This window comes from Pinus tabuliformis, chromosome 1_2 (assembly GCF_031772625.1).
Source record: "Pinus tabuliformis cultivar Carrire ecotype Pingquan chromosome 1_2, CPIR1, whole genome shotgun sequence".
Taxonomy (NCBI): Eukaryota; Viridiplantae; Streptophyta; class Pinopsida; order Pinales; family Pinaceae; genus Pinus; species Pinus tabuliformis.
This window is the reverse complement of record NC_142298.1, coordinates 565,754,941-565,775,687: the sequence shown is the minus strand read 5'-3', so window position 1 is coordinate 565,775,687 and position 20,747 is coordinate 565,754,941. Positions and strand designations below refer to the sequence as shown.

The following is a 20,747-nucleotide window of genomic DNA, read 5'->3' as shown; positions in this document are numbered from 1 at the left end:
ATAATTCTATAGACTCAAAATAAATCTTAGAAGTCCTCAATGGGGACTTTGACCTAAAACATGGTGACCCAAGCATGAAACCCATGCTTTAATAAGTCACAAAAATAATAATCAAAATTATTTTCTTTATTCTTTTGACAAGTACATCACATAAGAACTCAAGTACATTATTGAAGACCGAACATAGTTACTTTTTCCAACATATAGTAGATTCAGGTATATTTTACTTTTTCCAACAGATAGTAGATTCAGGCATAAATATAGAGGTACTTACTTGTTAAGTGAAGATTTTATTGATAATGATATCTTCAACTTGATGCCTTTCTTGATTTTGATGATAGTTGATGATGATAACTTCCTTGAACATGACAATACTTCTTCTTCCAGAGATGTCCTTCTTCAAGATGAGATTCTAGATTCAAAGAGAGGGCAAACACCTTGATTCCTTTGATGATGATGGCAATGCTTCTTCTTACTTCCTTGAATGATAGTGTAGAATGTGGAGACTTCCCAAGGTGCTTTGAATGTAGAGTTCTTCTTTGATTGAGAGGAGGTAGGGACCTTCTTGAAAGAAAAGTTTTTGAGGTCTTTTTCTTGATGTTGCTTCGATCCTTGCTATGAGATTGGTAGACTTCCTTGATGTCCCTTAGATCCATCTTGTTTGATGTCTTGAGCTTCTTGATGTTCCTTCTCCAAGCTGCGTTTCCTTGTCTTGTCACCTTAGCTTTGATACCATGTTGAGAAATCTAGGGGCAGCTAGATTAGGTGATTTCTCTCACTTTGATAATCGCTTATGATGTATTTTACTTGACTTGATTAGCTTCTTCTTTTACTTGATTATAATTAGTGTTCTTATCATCGAACAATTACCAAATCAATAAAGAACAATGAGATAAGAGGACACAAGATATAGGCTATCAGCCATTAGAAAATGTAACTATGTTTTGTCTTCAATAATGTAGTTGAGGCATTATTTAATGTACTTGTCAAAAGAATAAAGAAAATAATTTTTATTATTGTAACAATGACTTATTAAAGCATGGGTTACATGCTTGGGTCATCATTATATTAGTCAAAGTCCCCATTGTGGGCTCCTAGGATTAATATTGAGTTTATAGAGTTATTGTATATTCGAAGAGACCCTTCTTGGGCTTTCGAATCATGTAAAAAGGTTTTGTATCGAGTCAAATATGAATTATGTGTCCTCCAAATCATGTCAGCCTAAGGAAGATTAAGTCGGCCTAAGGACCCCTTAGGAGCCTATATATTGAAGGAGGTCGAAGTCATTTGAAGCACTCACTCTCAAGCAAATTTGATATCTCAAGAGGAGCTAGAGAAGTGCGAAGTCTGTTGTTGGGAGGACGAAAGAAGTGCGAGTTTGGGGGAGTCTCTAGAGAAGAAGAAAATCGAACTTTTGTTGCCTCTCTCTCTCTAGAGAAGAAGAAAATCGAACTTTTGTTGCCTCTCTATCTGTTTTGTGGTTTGGGTTGGGAGATCGAAGTCTCCTAAGCTTTCACTGTTGCCGTAAGCTGTATGTTGCCATAAGCTGCTACTTAGTCGAAGTTGCTGGAAGGGGTCGAAAATCTTGGAGGCTGACATGGTGTGGAGGGAAAATCTGGTCTTGGGCTAGGGTAAAGAGTCTCAAAGAATACTATTGAAAGGAAGAATTATCTTGAATGGATTTTCCTCTCAAGGGGGGTTTTGCCCTGGCATGTGCCTGTATCTTGTGTCTCTTGTTTTATGATCTTCATATATGTATAATTGCTTGATGAAAGATAAGATAATAAAGAAGTGAAAGAAGCCAACACACTCACAAGTAATTATCAAGAAAGGAGAATCAAACCCTAATATAATTACTTTCATTTTCTAACTTGGTATCAGAGTTTAGGTCAAGAGAAGTCGAAGATCACTTTGTTGGCATGGATTCTCCCTCTATGGTGAACTACATAAGATTGGGTTTCAACTCCACTGGAAGATGGATCAAGAAGATCATCTACTACAACAAAGTCAAGAGTCAAGGATTCTTGGTTGCCCTTACAGGTTCTCTTACTGATGACAATGCATGGATCATTGATAGTGGAGCATCGAGACACATGACAGGTGAAAGCAAACAACTACACACACTATCAAAGGAGTTATCCTCTCATATAGTGGAATTGGGTGACAACAAAAGCTATGTTGTTAGAGGTCTGAGATCGACATCATTGAAACTGGATAATGGATCGAAGCTGCATATCAACAACATTCTCTATGGAATTTACTTTCTATTTCTTGTTTAGAAGATAAAGGGGAAGGATTGCTTTTGTTGATGGAAAAGTATTGGTTTGGGGAAAGAACTCTAGTATTGACAAAGCTAGGGTTATTGGAGTTTGTGAAGGAAGTCTTTACTGAGTTATCACTCCATCTCCTCAAGCTCTGGTTCATACGAAAATATGCCCCATTGAACTATGGCATCGAAGGTATGACCATCTTCATTATAGAGTCATCCCTACTCTTAGTCAATTGGTTCATGGTATTCCTAATATGAAGTTGGACCATGAAGGTGTATGCAAGGGATGTTCTTTGGGGAAGCATGCTAGAAAGCCATTTCATCATAGTGAATCTAGATCTAAAGAAATATTAGATCTCATCCATTCCGATGTATAAAGGTCCATGTCTGACAAGACACTTGGAGGTCATCTCTACTATGTAACATTCATTGATGACCATTCAAGGAAGACATGGCTCTACCTACTCAAAACTAAAGATGAAGTATTTGATAAGTTCAAGGAGTTCAGGGCTGAGGTGGAAACCCTAACTGAAAAGAAGATAAAGACTCTAAGGTCTGACAATGGAGGGGAATACACCTCTAAAAAGTTAATTGCATATTGTAAGGATGCAGGTATTAAGAGGGAGCTCATTGTTTCCTACTATGACGAACAAAATGGATTGGCTGAAAGGAAGAATAGGTCAATCGAAGAAGGCATTCGAACTATGCTCCTTGATCAAGATCTACCGAAGTTCTTATGGGGTGAAGCAACGATGATTGCCATGTATGTTCAAAATAGAAGTCCTCATAAGAGTCTTGATAATACTACACCCGAAGAAGTATTCATAGGAAAGAAGCTGAGTGTGGATCATTTCCGCATATTTGGAAGTCCAACATATGTCCATGTTTCGAAAGACAAGCGAAAGAAGTTGGACTCGACAAGCATCAAGGGAATATTTGTTGGTTATAGTCTTTCCTCAAAAGCATATAGAATCTACATAAAGGAGGGAAGATACATTGAAGTAAGCAGGGATGTCATACTTGATGAGAATCAAGCTTACAAGAAATCAAAGGACATTCCTATTGATTCTGATGATGAAGAAGTTCCCGCATTTGAAGAAGATGAAGTTCATCCTGAGAACTCTATTGCAAATGATGAAGAAGGTCCAAGTGAGCCTATTCAATCGTTGGTTATCCCAACCACAAGGAAGAGGCCAAATTGGTTGAAAGCTACATTAGAAGATGCTGAAGGACATGAAGTTGCAAAAGGGTCCTCCGGGGAAACTAAGAAACCAAAAAGGTATTCTAGTTATGCTACATATATGACAAAGTTGGTTGAAGCTGAACCATCTACATTTTAGGAAGCTGAGCATGAAGAGGTTTGGAAGAAAGCTATGCAAGAAGAATATCAATCCATCATGAAGAATGGGGTTTGGGAAATCGTTCCCAGGCCTAGTGACAAATCTGTTGTCAGATCGAAGTGGATCTATAAGATCAAACATGCTATTGATGGAAGTATAGACAAGTACAAAGCAAGGTTCGTCGCAAGGGGTTTCTCTCAAAAGAAAGGCATTGACTATGAAGAAACCTTTGCACCTACAACAAGGTACACTACCATTAGATCATTGGTTTCATTGGTTGCTACAATGGGGTGGAATATCTATCAAATGGATGTTAAGACCACATTTCTAAATGGGACCATTGATGAGGAAGTGTACATCGAACAACCTGAAGGATTTCAAGTGAATAGCAACTAATCTCATGTTTGCAGACTCAAGAAGGCCCTATATGGATTGAAGCAAGCACCGAGGGCATGGTATGCAAGAATGGATGCATATCTTCTCAAGATTGGGTTCGTGAAGAGCACTGCTGATTCGAATCTATATATCAAGGTTGTGAATAATGAGCCTACCATTATTCTACTATATGTGGATGATCTATTCGTCACTGGTGAAAAACGAAGAATTCAACAATGAAAGAAAATGTTGGCAGCGGAATTTGAGATGAAGGATCTAGGACTGCTGCATTACTACCTAGGTCTAGAAGTATGGCAGAGACTTGGGGAGGTATACTTGGGGCAAGGAAAGTACATCATCAAGTTATTGCAGAAATTTGGGATGATGGACTCCAAGCCGATGGTTACTCCTATGGTCACCAACATCAAGAAGTTGAGGAGATCCAATTCTAGTCTTGTGGATCCTACCTCATATCAACAGTTGGTGGGTTAACTGATGTATCTGGTAAATACTAGGCCTTATATATGTTTTGCAGTGAACATTCTTAGTCAGTTTCAGTTGGAGCCTTGTTACGATCACTGGATAGTTTCCAAACATATATTGAGGTATCTTCGTGGCACTATACATCACTGCCTAAAGTATGATGGTAAGGAAGTCAAGCTAATTGGCTTCACAGACTCTGATTGGGGTGGCAGTGAGACCCATGGAAGGAGCACTACCGAAGGATGCTATAGTTTGGGAGTTGCTATGATCTCATGGATGAGTAGGAAGCAAGTTCCCGTTCTTTTGAGTAGTGCCGAGGTAGAATATGTGGCTGCATGTGAAGTAGGAAAAGGGGTTGTTTGGTTAAGGAAACCTCTGACATATTTGTTTGAGAAGTCTTTGGGTCCTACTGTGAATAATTGTGACAATCAAAGTTGTATCAAAATGTCTAGAGATCCCGTGTTTCATTCGAGGAGGAAACATATCAATAATAAGTTCCACTGCAAAAGGGATAGTACAATGTCTTGGAGTGCAATTTTGACATGTGTAACATGACTTCATGACTTCTCTATTATATTTATGACAAGACAACAAATCTTAAAGACATCAAGAAGAAGTCTTTGACCTATGAAAAATACTTATTGCTCATGAAACCCATGATGCAAGGAATACAATAAATACATTTGTTTCTTCTTTACATAAAATCATAATTACAAGTCACAATGATGACTGAACCTAGTTACACTTTCTTCAACAAGAGACCAGTGGGATGGTTAAAGAGATTGATTTTGATTACTCTCTTGGGTCATTGTGTTTGAATGAGAAACCATTTCATATGGTTGGAGAGTTTGGCCTCATGAATGATGTTGATTAATGAACTTGATGCTATGAGCCTTTCCCTATGATGAAACTTGTACATATGATTTTTTGATCTCTCCCTTAGGTCATTACCGAGAGACAAGTGGGTTGGTCGGGGAGATTGATCTTGAGAGAGAATGAAAAGTATGTCCCTAGCAAAGAGGGAGTGTCGGAAATTGGTAGCTTTGGTTGGTATTTTCATTAATAGAATCAAAAGAGAAAAATTGAATTTATTTACACCACAAATGTTCAAGTTGGCCCCTCCAAGATCAAGTCGGCTTGCCCCAAGAGGAAAACCTCTTCACATGGACAAATCACTATATATTGAGCCTATTCGCTCTCCTCCAAAGACACAATTCAGATCTCTTATCTAAGGAATTAGCTTGTTGATCTAAGGTAGATATCTCACATTTTCCAAGGCACTTTTTCTCTGTGGAACCATACGAAGTCTGAGGCACTTATTCTCTGTGACATGCAAAGTCTGAGGCACTTATTCTCTGTAATATGCGAGCTGATTGAGGCATTTATTCTCTGTAATATGCGAGCTATCCGAGGCACTTGGTTTTTGTGGCTAAAGAAAAGAATTGAAGGAAACCTTGTATTGGATATTGGAGGGTTGACTTGGTACTTGTGGAAGGTCATCATGTTGGTCAGTTCTTGTCTATATGTCTTGTCAAAGATATGCTATTTTGACTGATGTACAAATTGGATTGAATTTGACATTGTCTCATAAGGAAAGGTTGTTGGGTTTTTCCCCTTGGAGTGGGGTTTTCCCAGGGTAATTTTTGGTCTCTTGTTTGTTGTCTCACTGTGATCTTTACTGCTCTATGAATCTTAATGTTAATGGCTGAATTTTCATGTATAATTGCTTAATGATTGGAATGTTTTAAAAGAAGTCAAATTATATCATTGGAAGTAGTTATTAGTTTGAAAATTACTCTAGTCTTATATGCTACTAGAAAATAAACAATAACTGCTTTACATCATACACAACATGCTCTCATTTCCATGAGCTTAAAGCAATAATACAAAGAAAAATAAAACAAGCAAAAGGAAAATAAAGAGGGGTGGACAAACAAAGGTTGGGGTAACTCATGCATCCATGATTGTTCCCTCCTTACATCTGTATACCCAATATGTGGACTTCCAAATCACTGCTATCCTTGTACCCATGGAATTTGGCCCTAAGACCCCTTCATGCCTATTCTGTTCCATCATTTTTCACATGCCACTTGTTGTCGCTCAAATTGTATAGGCACCGCGACAATGACTCAGGTCGGGGGCTGTCACCCTAATCGCCATCCTCTCTGTTTTAGCTGTCTCCCAACAACAGACTATGGGGGGTAGACCCTCTGGAAATGAAATGATGAAGGACAAGTTGGGAACCAAATAATTCGGGAGACACAGTTGAGTGGCCTAACACTTGGTTAAATCTAGCAAGATTTTAAAGATATGATTGAGTTTATATATTTGAGACCAGTACCTTATGGAGTCAATTCCTTTGCTTTATAAAAATTAAGACCAAGTACTGGATGGACAACTGCTGCTTTGATGCTTCACTAACCTAAATGAAATGCAAATCCTAAATCCTAGATGTGATGCACAGATCTTGGTTATTTTTAATTAAATGCCTAATCTAAGTTTGACCTTCCCTTAATTGTTTTGAATCTAGGCTTCAAGGTAGGTTGTGGGAAGGAGGTCAACAGGAAGCAATCAAGAACTTGATTAGCGATACCTTTTGTTAGGCTCCTATCACCCGGTGCCTCTGGTGTTGCAGAGACTGTGGCTTTGATGATTGCAAGGTCACAGTGTTAACCACCGAAGAGTTGCCAAAACCCCTCAAGCTAAATGAGAAGGGATGCCCTAGAGATCTATCAACCAAGCTTATGCTTGGAGGTAAACTTTTAGATGCAAGACTAGCTTAGGATGATATGCAAGGTGAAATGAGTGAATGATTCTTAAGGTGAGATTGTTAATGTTTTAGGTACTTTAATTATGGTTAATCTTGAGTTATATCGACGAGTACTTATTAATGATATTCAAGAGACAATCTCAACCATAAGGATAAATGTAGATTTAATAAAGTGCCAACAAGAGATACAATTTAATATGAGATGTAAGAGACAATGAGGCTGCAAATATTCTTAGCCAATATTCTTAAGGTGAGATTGTTAATGTTTTAGGTACTTTAATTATGGTCAATCTTGAGTTATATCGACGAGTACTTATTAATGATATTCAAGAGACAATCTCAACCATAAGGATAAATGTAGATTTAATAAAGTGCCAACAAGAGATACAATTTAATATGAGATGTAAGAGACAATGAGGCTGCAAGGTGAAATGAGTGAATGATTCTTAAGGTGAGATTGTTAATGTTTTAGGTATTTTAATTATGGTCAATCTTGAGTTATATCGACGAGTACTTATTAATGATATTCAAGAGACAATCTCAACCATAAGGATAAATGTAGATTAATAAAGTGCCAACAAGAGATACAATTTAATATGAGATGTAAGAGACAATGAGGCTGCAAATATTCTTAGCCAATATTCTTGAACAATTGAATTCAGTAATCTTCAAGCTAAACTTTAGATGCCAAAAGTTGATTGCTAATTACCCAAGATCCACAATATGTTTTAATCAAATGGCAATAAAGAAAACTAGAGCACTTAACAATTACCCAATCAAAAAATGATTTGCCAATGACAATTATCCCAAAAGAAGCAATTAGATTTGAAAATGCTCTTAGTCTACTTCAACACAAGCTACCAATGATCAATTAGGTACTTCCAAGATATGACAATATAGTCAAAGTTTTCAAGTAAAAGAGCATAAAAAGATCCAATTTTATATTATATTTAGCAAGTTCCTTAAAGCCTAAGTGCCAATGTAAGTCTATTCTTCAATAAGATGTATTAGCAATGGAACATAAATGAGAGTTATACTTATGCTCTTGTACTATTAAATCTTAGAGGATAAATGATGAAAACAAGATGTCCAACAATATATTTCCTATCCAGTGTTAACAGTCTTATGAGCAAATGAGAGCACTTAAAGCTAATAATGCAATTCAGATTTTTAAATGACATGAATGAGTGACTTTAGGACAGCAGTAAAATGGTTGTGTTTCAATGATTTTCTTGTGATGAAAATAAATCTAAAGAGTGCCAAAACAGTCCTAAAATCACTGTTTGCTTTGCTTTGAATTTAGTGTGTTTGAAAGAGAGAAACAACAGTGGAAAATGCTTATGCAAACTGATATATTCCAGACCTCTGATTCAAAGTTGACAGTCTCTAAAATTTATGACTTAGTCCAAACAAATGATGACCAATTGTCCTTAAGTGCCTTGGAAATGTTTTATGCCATTTATATGAATTTTTTGTCACTGTTATGAAGCATTTACCATACTGTAGATGCACAGTGAGTAAAGCGGGTTAGATGATGTTGGAATTTCTAACTGTTAGAAATCCTTCTTGTACTTTCTGATTTATTTTTCCTACTTGTTTTGTTAATTAACAAGTTATTTACCATGTAAATACTGGAAATAAATGTAAGTACAGTCTCAACACATACAAATCATCAACTGAAGGAAAAACAAGCACACAAGTGACGCCGTTATTTTTGGACTAATGTCCCTAGAAAAATTCAATGCGAGAAAACTAGTGCAGCTGTCTGAGGGTTTTATTATTAAGCAATTTGAGAATACAATCTGGGTGCCAGAAGTGGCTCACCCAACAGAGAATGCCCTCGGCAGTAGTACCTCTCAGTCGGAGACAGATATCAACCCCAATCTGCCCCACGAAATCTCCCAGCGTCAACCTCTAGCGTCTGCGTCAGCCTCTCTGGCCCAATGTCAGCCTATCTGGTTCTGCGTCAGCCTCTGGAGCCTCTGCGTCTCCCACGTTGGCCCTCCTTAGGCTCTGCGCAGCTCCTGGCTGCCTTTGCGTGGCCTCTAACTGCTTCTGCGTGGCCTCTAGCTGGCTCTGCGTCAACCCTATCTCGGATTATGCGTTGATGCTCCCAGTGCTATGTCTGCCTCTCATTCACTGCCCCTCAGCTGCAACTCTGATCATTCCTTCGATTTCCTCAGCAAGCCCTGCCCCAGAAAATCGAATTCTTGATCAACTCGGTGTGTTCTCCAAGTGACCCTCAAGCCCCCTCTTATACTTTTCTCGTTGACAATTCAACGGCCGAGATTAAGTCCCTAATCAACGGTTAAGATTAGATCTGGCTTGATCCATGACTTTTGGACCATTTTAACTTGGTTTTATATTAATTCACATTAATATTTTATTTTCCCTAAGTTTATACTTAGGGACTTCATTAAAAATATTAATTATTTTAATACCTCCCAAATTGGTTAGATTCTGCGCAAACCATTTCTGGGTATTGGAGATCTCATGTGCTTTAGCCTCTCCACCAATTTTTGTGGCTAGAGCACATTCGATACTACCCCAAATTAACACTTCCTCTTAGCGGGGACTGTGTTCTAGTAATACTCCTCACTGAGTATCACCTTGATCATCCGTCATTGGTCCCTGTGCTGATGCTAAGCCTCCCTGCCCAACATCCTCTGCACTCCTACCTCATGTACTGCTATCCATGGCCCTGCCACTGCCACTACTGCATCTGTATGACAACTCCCTTTGCATCCGTGTTGCTGCCCATGGCCCGGCCACTGCCACTGCTGCATCTGCACTGCAACCCCTCTCATCATGCTGCCCATAGCACTGCCACTGCTAACTGCTGCATTGCAACTCAGTTACTGAGAAGTAAGTAACTGATCTCCCAACTCTGACATCTCCGTTAGGCTAGACACTCCCAATGCTGAAGCTCCCTCTGTCACTGACAAGTGCTTCCTCTCTGACCTCTGCGTTGCTGCAACAACTTTGTGCATCTCGTACTGCTACCTCACGCTGTCTCGGGATTCCTGCACTGTAGCTCCCTCTGTCACTCCATCTACATCCGTCTCTACCGACATTCGCCAGTTTTGCTACTCCTCTTCAGGGCTCTCTTAGCAAGGTATAATCCAAGAGGTTGGGTACCTCAAGGATCATGCCCCTCATCCCCTGTAGTCCGTCTGACTACATCTCGATGTCTCCCCACTTCCTCTCAAGTGGTACGTGAGCACTCATGGCACAATCATCATCTGTTTCCACTTCTTTCTCCGACCTTGCTGGCGCAGCCTTGGTCTCTGTTGTCGCGTGAATTGACACGACAACGCTCGGATCGGGGGCTGTCACTCTGATCCCCGATCCCTCGGTTTAAGCCTGTCTCTCGCGGCTAAGGGGGGTAGACCCTGTGAGGTGATGAGACCAACTGTCGACCAGTTGGTTGGGAGACACGAGATACGATGATAAAAGGGCTCGATGGATTTGGTTAATTTAGCAGACCAGTGCCTTGTGGAGTTAATGTTTAAATGATTACTTTTTAAATGATATAGAAACATGGACCATGAACAGCAATCATCTATCATCAGCTAAACACACAATGCTCTTAAAATGACAAAAACGATATCCAGCAGCTAAAAATTTGAAAGGATGAATACTTTAAATCACCACGAGAATCATAAACCATCAACCAGATATCATATTTCGCATCTCAAACTTGAAAATTTAGCATCTCAGCATAAAACATATGGCGTGAAAGCTCCTGAGACTTGCAAAAATAATTTCCCACAAAATTTTTATTTTTTTAAAATTTTTAAATCTTTTTTCAAAGTTTTTTTATTTTTTTTTTTATTTTTCAATATTATGGAAATTAAAAAAAATCCTAAAAATTAAAATTCTAAAACTAAATTAATTTTAAAACTAAACTTAAAAAAAATAAATTAAAATCTAACCTAAAGACTCATTAAAATTTAATCTAAGGACTAAATATTTAAAAAAAAGGATTTTACATCTAAACAAAACTATGGAAATTTTAAACTAAAGCTAAAACATTAAAATTAAATCTAAAAAAAAAAATAAAAAAAAAAACTAAGTTAATCAAACTAAAGCCTAAGTTAAAAAAAGGCAAAGTCACATTTTTTTATTTGATTTTTTTTTGGATTTATATGAAACTATTTAAAAAGGAGTAAAATCTACATACGTTACTAAAATAAAACGAATTGAAATCTAAAAAAATAAAAACTACGCTAACTTATGGGGTAACGCAAACCTAACTTAAACCAACAAATACGCAGGTATATACACAAAACGACGGCGGACCAATTCATGGATTTATTCACGCTTTTAAAAAAAATGGATACGCAGTCATACCTGACCCGAGAGAGAATACAGCGGACGGATTGCAGGGGTTGAGGATCGAATAGAAGTTGGTTTTGTTACCTGGAGCTTCCACGGGTTTGCCCAGAATCTTGACGTTGTGAACAATGAACTGATCCGGCAGGCTTGAGTACACGCATAGCACAGTCAATCGATTTCACCATAGCCGCATGCCTGAGTGTTTGCACATAGATAAACTTTGCTGATCTCTCGCTGGACAGCGTACGTATTGATCCCTGAGCTTGAAATACACAGAAAACTGCCCTTTGTCGTGGCAATGGTGGATCGATTCTCTGTCGGCGGCCACAAAGAAGTTAAAATCGTTTTTTTTTGCAGGGTTTGCAGATGTGGCAGGACGTGGTTGCAGCAACAATGAAGAACGCAGGTTTGGGCATTGGATTCACACTCAGGTGAATAGGAAGAAACGCGGAAGGCTTTTTACAATTGCGTGCTCATTGGTGGACGCTAGGTGATTCAGGTGCATAGACACCCAGCATTTGATATTACGCAGAAGCCTGGCATTCGATGCCTCTCTTCGGAGAGCCGCCCAAGAGAAAATTTTTACCCAGCCAAAAACTGATTATCTTCGAAACTTCGTATGCATATGATCAGACAAGTGATAGATAGAATCTGAGACTGATCACAAAACTTTCTGTTTTATCATTTAGAAACCTCTGGAGAAAAACCCTATACCTGCAATTTCAAAAAAAAACAAAACCCTAATGAAAACTGTAAAAAACCTGAAACCCTAGATCAGCTAATTTAAAACCCTAGAACAGCTGCTAATTTACAGATTTTTGGCCCCTGAAATAGCCAGATTCAGCAAATAAGAGCAGAAATACTTTCAGAATATCAGAAATTTTGAACTTCACTGTGAACAGAAAAAAAATCTCTCAATGTAAAACACGAAATAAAACTTAAAAGATTAACCCAGGGCCAATCAGCGGGGCTCTGCACAGAAAGTGCTTGCGGGAGTTGGCTGGTTCAGCCGAGAACTTCCCCGAACGCCCACGAAATTTCCTTCAAAAATGTTTTCCTGCACATCTCAAGCAACCATCAGCAAAGAGAGAGAGAAAGCTGCTAGATCTCAGGAAATAATGGAGATACCTGCCATTATTTCAGAAACCCTAGCAGCCCTCAAACCCTAGCAGGTGAACAAGATACCTGTGCTCACACTACAAAAAACAAGCTATGATTAATGGCTGAAAACTGAAATATGCAGAAAATTAAAGATCTCACAGCAATTCCAGAGAGTAACACCAACACGATTTAAACCCCAAAGTCTTTTTATTAACCAGAAAATCAGATTACAAGAGAGCTTTTTCAGTCCAGACTCACAGATCAGATATCTAAAATGACCCCCTAAGACCCTATATAAAGGAAATGATCCCAATGGCTAGTTTTGGGTGATCCATGTAGAACTGATCTCGACCGTTGATGAGGATCAAGACATCTCTTGATCTCATCCGTCGATTTATTAACTTAAAATATTATTATTTTATTAGTTAGGATTTTTGCTTCATTTTTTAATTTTTTATTATTTTTTATTATTTTATTATTTTTATTCATTTTTTTAATTTTTAATTCATTTTAAGATGGATCATCAAACTAAGCCGTTGGGAACATCACCTAGGACCTAGGACCTAGGACTCATGAGGGGATTTACAACATTTCTCGACCCTCAGGACACATTACATCATGACTTTTACAAAATTACATCTTAAGGGACAAACCCATTTAATACAGACCCTCACAAAACACCCAGCTCTGCGACACAACGATAATCTAGCAGATCAACACACTAGGATTCTCCTAAAGTTCTAATGACAAAATCAATCCCGGCTTTGGGGTCAGGTTTGAAGGAAAACTCTGCCGATCCGTGGATCGGTGAGACAAAAAACCTTCCGGGACGTAGATTATCATCAGAAAGTTAGGTCCACCTAGGCAAATTACATACATGACTTCATGTCTGCTAAGATTATTTACAGTTAATACATGCAGACTGGGTTTACAATCAGAAAGATCAAACTGCTGATGATGGCATGGCACGGACATGCTGATCAGGTGCTGCTTCTTCTTGTCAAGAAAAGACGGGGTGCACTGCATGGGTAGTTGACCAGTAGGGGTCAACAGTCTCAAAATCCTCTCCCTTGCTCTTCTTCCTCAGACACTGGCTCGCATAATGACCCAGTTCCCCACAGTGGAAGCATTTGACCTTGGAGAGGTCCTTCTTCTTCCGTTTCTCTTGCTTTCCCTCAGATGCTACGGCAACATCCTCCTCTTCCTCCTTGATTCTGACCCCCTTGCCACTGCTTCTCGCCTTGGTTAGCCTTTTGATCTCTTCTTGACGAAGAGCCGCCCACAGTTCCCCCCAATCTGGAAGGGTCGACTTGCCTAGTATGCTCTGGACAAATACCTCCCAATCCTCTGAGATTGCGTTCTCAACATCTCCTCATCCGGCGTGGTTCCTATGGAAGTCAACTGATCCCGGATCTCCTTCAATCGACCGAGGAAGGTGTCTATCTGTTCTCCCTTCTGCATTTGGTATGACCGTAGCTGATTTTCTAGTAGCATCTTCCTCTGCATGGAAGTATGTTGATACAATTTCGTCAGGGCCTCCCACATCGCATTTGCCGTGTCCTTTTCGGTGATATGTGGTACTACATGGTCCTTGACCCCGTCAAGGATGATACTCTTGGCCCTCGCCATTGCTTCCTTATACTTTTCATTCTCAGCCGGGTCAACTGGGATCGCTATTGTGTTCAAGGCGAAGTGCTTGAGACGATTCCTGTCTACGAAGTTTGAGGCTCCGTCCAGTCTGTCCTGATCTCTTACCCCATTTAATGCCATTTCGCTGCTCCTCTTTCGACTCTTCTGAGTCTCTCTACTTCCCTCTTGGAAGTTCTCAGTGTGACTCCCTAAGCCTCGATTCCATCCTGGAAACCCCTATGCTAATGTCGAGATGCCCCCACTCCGATCGTTAGTGCCGCTGCACCACTGATCTAGATTTCTTGGCTAGAAATCCTCAGCAACAACTCACTCCTCCTTGGTCTTGCCATGTTAGGTACTTTTTTGACCACAGTACCCCACCAACTTCACTCTGCAACTTACCCACAACTTGCTATGCCCTAGCAAACTGAAGGTTAGAGCCTCTAGGCTCTGCGCAATCCCGACACCAGCAAAATCCGCACCTCCTGGCCACGAGCATCAAACCTTCTTGATTGTGAAAGATGACCAGGCACTGCGTAGGTCAGGTATGCTCCTCTCTGTCACTGCGTTGATCCTCCTCTCGACTTGAACTGATGAGGCAGACACTGCGTCACCCCTTCCTTGTTGCTGTTCCACCAGGAACAACTTCTGTCACTTGGGACAACTGTTTTTGCTGCTACTGCTCTGCTCGGCTGATGCCCTCAATTATCCTATGATCTGCAACCACCCTTTGATACCATGTTGGAATTTTTAAGTCTAACTGTTAGAAATCCTTCTTGTACTTTCTGATTTATTTCTTCCTATTTGTTCTGTTAATTAACAAGTTATTTACCATGTAAATACTGAAAATAAATACAAGTACAGTCTCAACACATACAGATCATCAACTGAAGGAAAAACAAGCACACAAGTGACACCGTTATTTTTGGACTAATGTCCCCAGAAAAACCCAATGTGGGAAAACCGATGCAACTATCTGAGGGTTTTATTATTAAGCAGTTTCAGAATACAATCTGGGTGCCAGAAGTGGCTCACCCAACAGAGAATTCCCTCGGCAGTGGTATCTCTCAGTTAGAGACAGATATCAGTGCCAATTTGCCCCACGAAATCTCCCAACGTCAACCTCTAGGGTCTGCGTTAGCCTCTCTGGCCCAACGTTTGCCCAACGTCAGCCTTTCTAGCCCAGTGTTAGCCTCTCTGGGCTCTGCCTCAACGTCTGGAGCCTCTGCGTCTCCCACGCTGGCTCTCCTCGGGCTCTGCGCAGCTCCTGGATGCCTCTCCGTGGCCTTTGATTGCTTCTATGTGGCCTCTAGCAGGCTTTGCGTCAACCCTTTCCCGACTTCTACGCTGATGCTCCCAGTAGTATCTCTGCCTCTTTTTTACTGCATTCACTACCCCTCAGCTGCAACTCTGAGCGCTCCCAGTAGTATCTCTGCCTCTTTGCTACTGCATTCACTGCCCCTCAGCTGCAACTCTGAGCACTCCTTCGATTTCCTCAACAAGCCCTGCCCCAGAAAATCGAATTCTTGATCAACTCGGTGTGTTCTCCAAGTGACCATCAAGCCTCCTCTTATACTTTTCTTGTTGATAATTCAATGGCTGAGATTAAGTCCCTAATCAATGGCTAAGATTAGATCTGGCTTGATCCATGACTTTTGGACCATTCTAACCCTGTTTTATATTAATTCACATTAATATTTTATTTTCCCTAAGTTTAGACTTAGGGACTTCATTAAAAATATTAATTATATTAATATCTCCCAAGCTAGTTAGATTCTGCCCAAACCATTTTTGGGTATTGGAGATCTCATGTGCTTTAGCCTCTCCACCAATTTTCGTGGCTAGAGCACATCTGATGCTACTCCAAATCAACAGATGATGCAAACCCTTGAGGCCCAAGGCTAGAATGAAGCTAGAAGTCAGCCCATAAATCCTCAAAGGCTTGAGACACCTGTAACCACTACAATTTACCCAAAATTTATTGCGAACAGATGAAATAAAAACTCAAGAGAATTATATGATTGCTTCGTGATTTAGGAGAGGCAATGATGAGGGTTGCTTAGTGCTTAAAGGGAGCCCAAAAGAGGCTGCGACAGACAAGAAAAAGGTTGAGCAGGAGTAATAAGGCTACGACAGGGAGAAAGAAAGGGAGATGGAGGCAGGGTGGCCTAGACGACAGGCAGAGAAAGGCTCTTAAGGCCTGCGTTGAGGAAAGAAAAACCCTTAAGGGTTGATGACAAAGAATGAAGGGAACAGGGGTTAAAGAAAGCCTGAAGCGAGGAAGAAAGAGGACTTTTTAGGCCTGCGGTCAAAGGGTGGAAGGCTTCAAAGGCCATGACAAAGAGGGCTGAGGGCGAAAGATGGGTGCCGCAGGGAATGGGAGGCTTAGAAAAAGCAGCGGTAGGCTTGAAGGAGCAGCAGGGAGGAGGAAAATCCCATGGCTGGGGTTCGCAACAACTTTTTGGGCCTGTGGCTAGAAGGAGAGGACTCAAAAGGTTGACGACAGGGCTAAAAACCTCAGAAAATCACTGAAACCCTCACTAAAATTAGAGAAATTTTTCTAGATCTCGAAATTTCTCTTGAAATAATCACAAAAAATCCCTGAAGCTTTATGTTTTATCCAATATCTTGAGCGTTGAGTTTGGGAGGACGATAAAGGGTGGATCTTGCCTTCTTAGGTCTAGATCCACCTTTAGAAACCCTCTTAAAAATTTTCCAAGGACTGAAACCCTTGAAACCCTTAACAATTCTTCAGATCTAGGTTTGAAATTCACTTTCACAAATAAAATTTTAAAAGCCCAAATCCCCAACATATATAAAAATTTAAGATAGATCCCAAAACCCTAAAACCCTAGCTGCACACAAGGGTTAGAAAATAAAATTATTCACAATATTTTATTTTACAATATTGGCAATGGTTTATGGCTCTTATAAGCAGATCTATTCTTTAAATGCACAATAGATTAAAGTAGATGGGTAAAATTGTTTTAATGGGCAAGCAATGCTCAGATCTCTGCAAAATCAATCGTTTGACAAGACCTGAAGTTTAACACAATGGGCTCTTAAGCTTTCTTGTCTTCGGAGTTGGCTGGTCCAATTGAAGTCTTCCCTCACACCCAAAATTAGAATCCTTGAGATCTCTACACACTTAAGATCAAGTTATTAGATCAATAGGGGCTAGATAAACACCATAACCCTCAATATCTAGAAATACCTGTTAGATCAATCGAGTTATAATGCCTGTCTGAACTCAGTAAATAATGCAAGATCCCTGGGCAAATAGTTAATCCACTCAATGGCTAAAGAAAAAATAACTTAGAATGTAATTCAATAGAGCATTAAGAATATGATTCAGAATTTACCACAATAAGCATAAGAGCAACACCACCAGGAATAAACCTCAAAGTCTTCTTTCTTATTACCAAAAAAAATATTACAGTAGAGCTTGACTTAGAGCTTCTTCGAAATTTTTTGGTAACTTGAGAAGCAAATGACTTCTAATTTATAGATAAATCCTCAAAGTGAAAAATAACGGCTAGTTGGCTTGATCTCGACCGTTGATAAATATTTGACCATCTTTTAATCTCCACCGTCGAAAATCTTTATTTTTGAAGAATTTTCAGATTTCTCATAAAGATCATTTTTATTAGCTCAAAAATAATTATTTTGAGCGAATTTCCTCAAAAAATTGACTTTGACTTAACCACCAAAGACCAAGGGTCCAATTTTTCTTGAAATTTCCGTTATTTCCTTGGTGGTGGACCTTCAAAAATTAATTTCTTTAAGACCCACGAATTTTCCTACCTAGAGAATTTAAATTCTCTAAGACTTTTAATTTTAACTCTAATTAATTAAATTTATGGTTTAAACTTTAAGATTTTAATTTATTTTTGATAGAAAATTTAATTAATTGACACATGAGGGGATTAATAATTTTTTCCACCCTCTAATATTTTAGCCATGGTGTTTAAGTGTGAGGCACCATGCACCAAAATATTTTTTACGTAAGATAATTACATTTCAACCCTCAAAGGGGGAACACTTGTTCATTATAGACTTGTTGTCGCCTAGATTGTACAGGGACTGTGACAACGGCTCAGGGCAGGGGCTATCACTCTGATCCCCGCCCACTCTGTTATAGTTGTCTCGCAATAACAAGCTATGAGGGCTAGTCCTTATGGAAATGAGGTGGAGGAAAACAAGTCGAGAACCAACTTGTTCGGGAGACACAGATGAGTGGCCTAGCTACTCGGTTAAAATTAGCAAGACTTAAGAATTTAATTGGCTTTAGAGATGAGACTAGTGCCTTATGGAGTCACAATTCTTGCTTATTACAAATCGAAACCAAGTAACCGGATGGACAACCACTGCTTAATATGATGAACTAACCTATATGAAAATGCAACTCCTAAAAACTAGGTGCGATGCAAGGATCTTGGTTAATTTTAGATTGAATGTCTAATGTAAGCTGAACCTCTCCCTTAACTGTTTTGAGAAACAATTTTCAGAGTAGGTTGTGAGATGGAGGCCAACGGGAAGCAGGTAGTGGCCTGATTAATGATACCTCCCCTTGTGTTCTAACCACCTAGTGCTTCTAGCGCTGCAGAGATTGTGGCTTTGACAACTGCAAGGTCACTATGTTAACCACTAAGAAGGGCTGAATCTCTCAAGCTAATTGGAAAAGGGTTGCCCTAGGAGTCTATCAACCAAGCTTATGCTTGGAGGTAAGTTATTAATGCAAACTAAGTCCTAGGATGCTTGTGCAATGATTATGAGTGAAATTATCTTGAGTTAAGATTAGTTTATGTTATTTAAGTACTTAATGTGAATTATCTTATAGCAAGAGTACTTAACAATGATGAGATAACAATCTTAAACAAGATAAGTGTTTAAAGATACAAGTGCAAGCTTCAACTATAGATTAATCCACAAGATGCTTAACCAATTTTTGACAAGAACTTAGAGAAAAGCTACAAGGTGCCAATCACAATTACCAAAGATGATTCGCAACAAGATTATGTGTGGTCTTATTACTCAATGCCAATTTTTAAGAGGAACTCAATTAGGTTCACGAGATCCCAATATGCCCAAGAGACTTATCACCAAGATGATTTATGATTTAAGTGCTTTAATGAGTGAGCCTATTAGATGTGAAATATGAATTCTTACAATACATAAACTTACAAGAAAAACACAATATTAGCCACTTCCACAATGTAAATGCTAGGAACAAACAACAACAAAGATATAGAACTATGAAGACACTTATGCACTTTATGTTCCAATGATTTTTTTATGAGCAATAAGGGACTATTATGACAACAGTAAGAGATTTATGACAACAAGAAGTAATTTTGCTTTAGATATCAAATTTAAAGTGTATATGCTTGCCCAATCTCATAAAGAGAAACCCATTTACCAAATAAACTTAGCCAACTCAAGAATCAGATGCATTAGCCCTCTTAGGATATATCTTGCCATTGCTATATCAGATCTGAAATGCTAATTACAGCAGGAAGGAAGGTGCATGGACAATGAGCTATTAATGCTTGAACCAATGCCAAATTTAACCCAAAACTTGGAAAAAATTACCAAAATTGAAAAATCAAGTTTTTAGGCCCTTTAGAGTGTGTTATTCATAAAATTTCAGAACAGTTTTATGCAGAAAATTCCAGCAAACAAAACTTTAGATCTAGGCTAGATCCTTGATGCCCAAGTGGCCAAAATTTAGAAAAATTCAAATCTTGCAAGTTTGAGTGATTTTGAACAATTTAAATGTGATTTTAGGGCTTATGATAGCAATGTTATACAGTGAAAATTAGGGTTTAGAGAGCAAACCCTAGGCCCAAGGCCTTGAAGATCCCTTGGGCAAAATTTGCTGAAACCTTGGGATCAAATTGCCACCTGAAAAATAGATCTTTTGAGGCCAAAAAACTTGTAAAACCACCAAATATTCAGTCCAGAAAAATCAGAGATGAATTTAGGGTAGATTAGGGTCAAAGAGGGCCAATGCTAGGTGTAATAGGGCTAGTGTTGTGTTGAAAAATGTAATTAGGTTCGGTCTTCATAATGACATGTAAATATGATTTTATGAAATAAGATGTAAATAAAGAAAAATGAAATTATTTTATTGACTTGCTTGATGGGTTTCATGAGCAAAGGTTTTTGTTTTTGAGTCAAGAATCCAATTGGGAGTCTTTAGGCTTTATTTTTCATCTAGTCATAAAATGTAAGAATCATTGTGTTGTAAATGAAGTCATGTTACACTTTGTAAAATTTCAATATTATCTATGTAAAGTATCCTCCAAGAAATTGTCAACAAACCTCTTTAAGTCGGCCTACAAACGATAAAGAAGCTGCTAGATCAAGTCGATCTACAAACGATAAAGAAGTTGCTAGATCAAGTCGGCCTAACTCTAGTTGTCAAGTTGGCCTAAAGGGC

At 39.0% G+C, this 20,747-nt stretch overlaps 1 protein-coding gene across 1 annotated transcript in view; it reads left to right on the top strand.

Annotated features, from left to right (window-relative positions):
• LOC149206864 (AT-hook motif nuclear-localized protein 10-like) overlaps positions 1-20,747 on the top strand; it is a 199,619-nt gene that overhangs the window by 95,799 nt on the left and 83,073 nt on the right. The window lies entirely within an intron of this gene.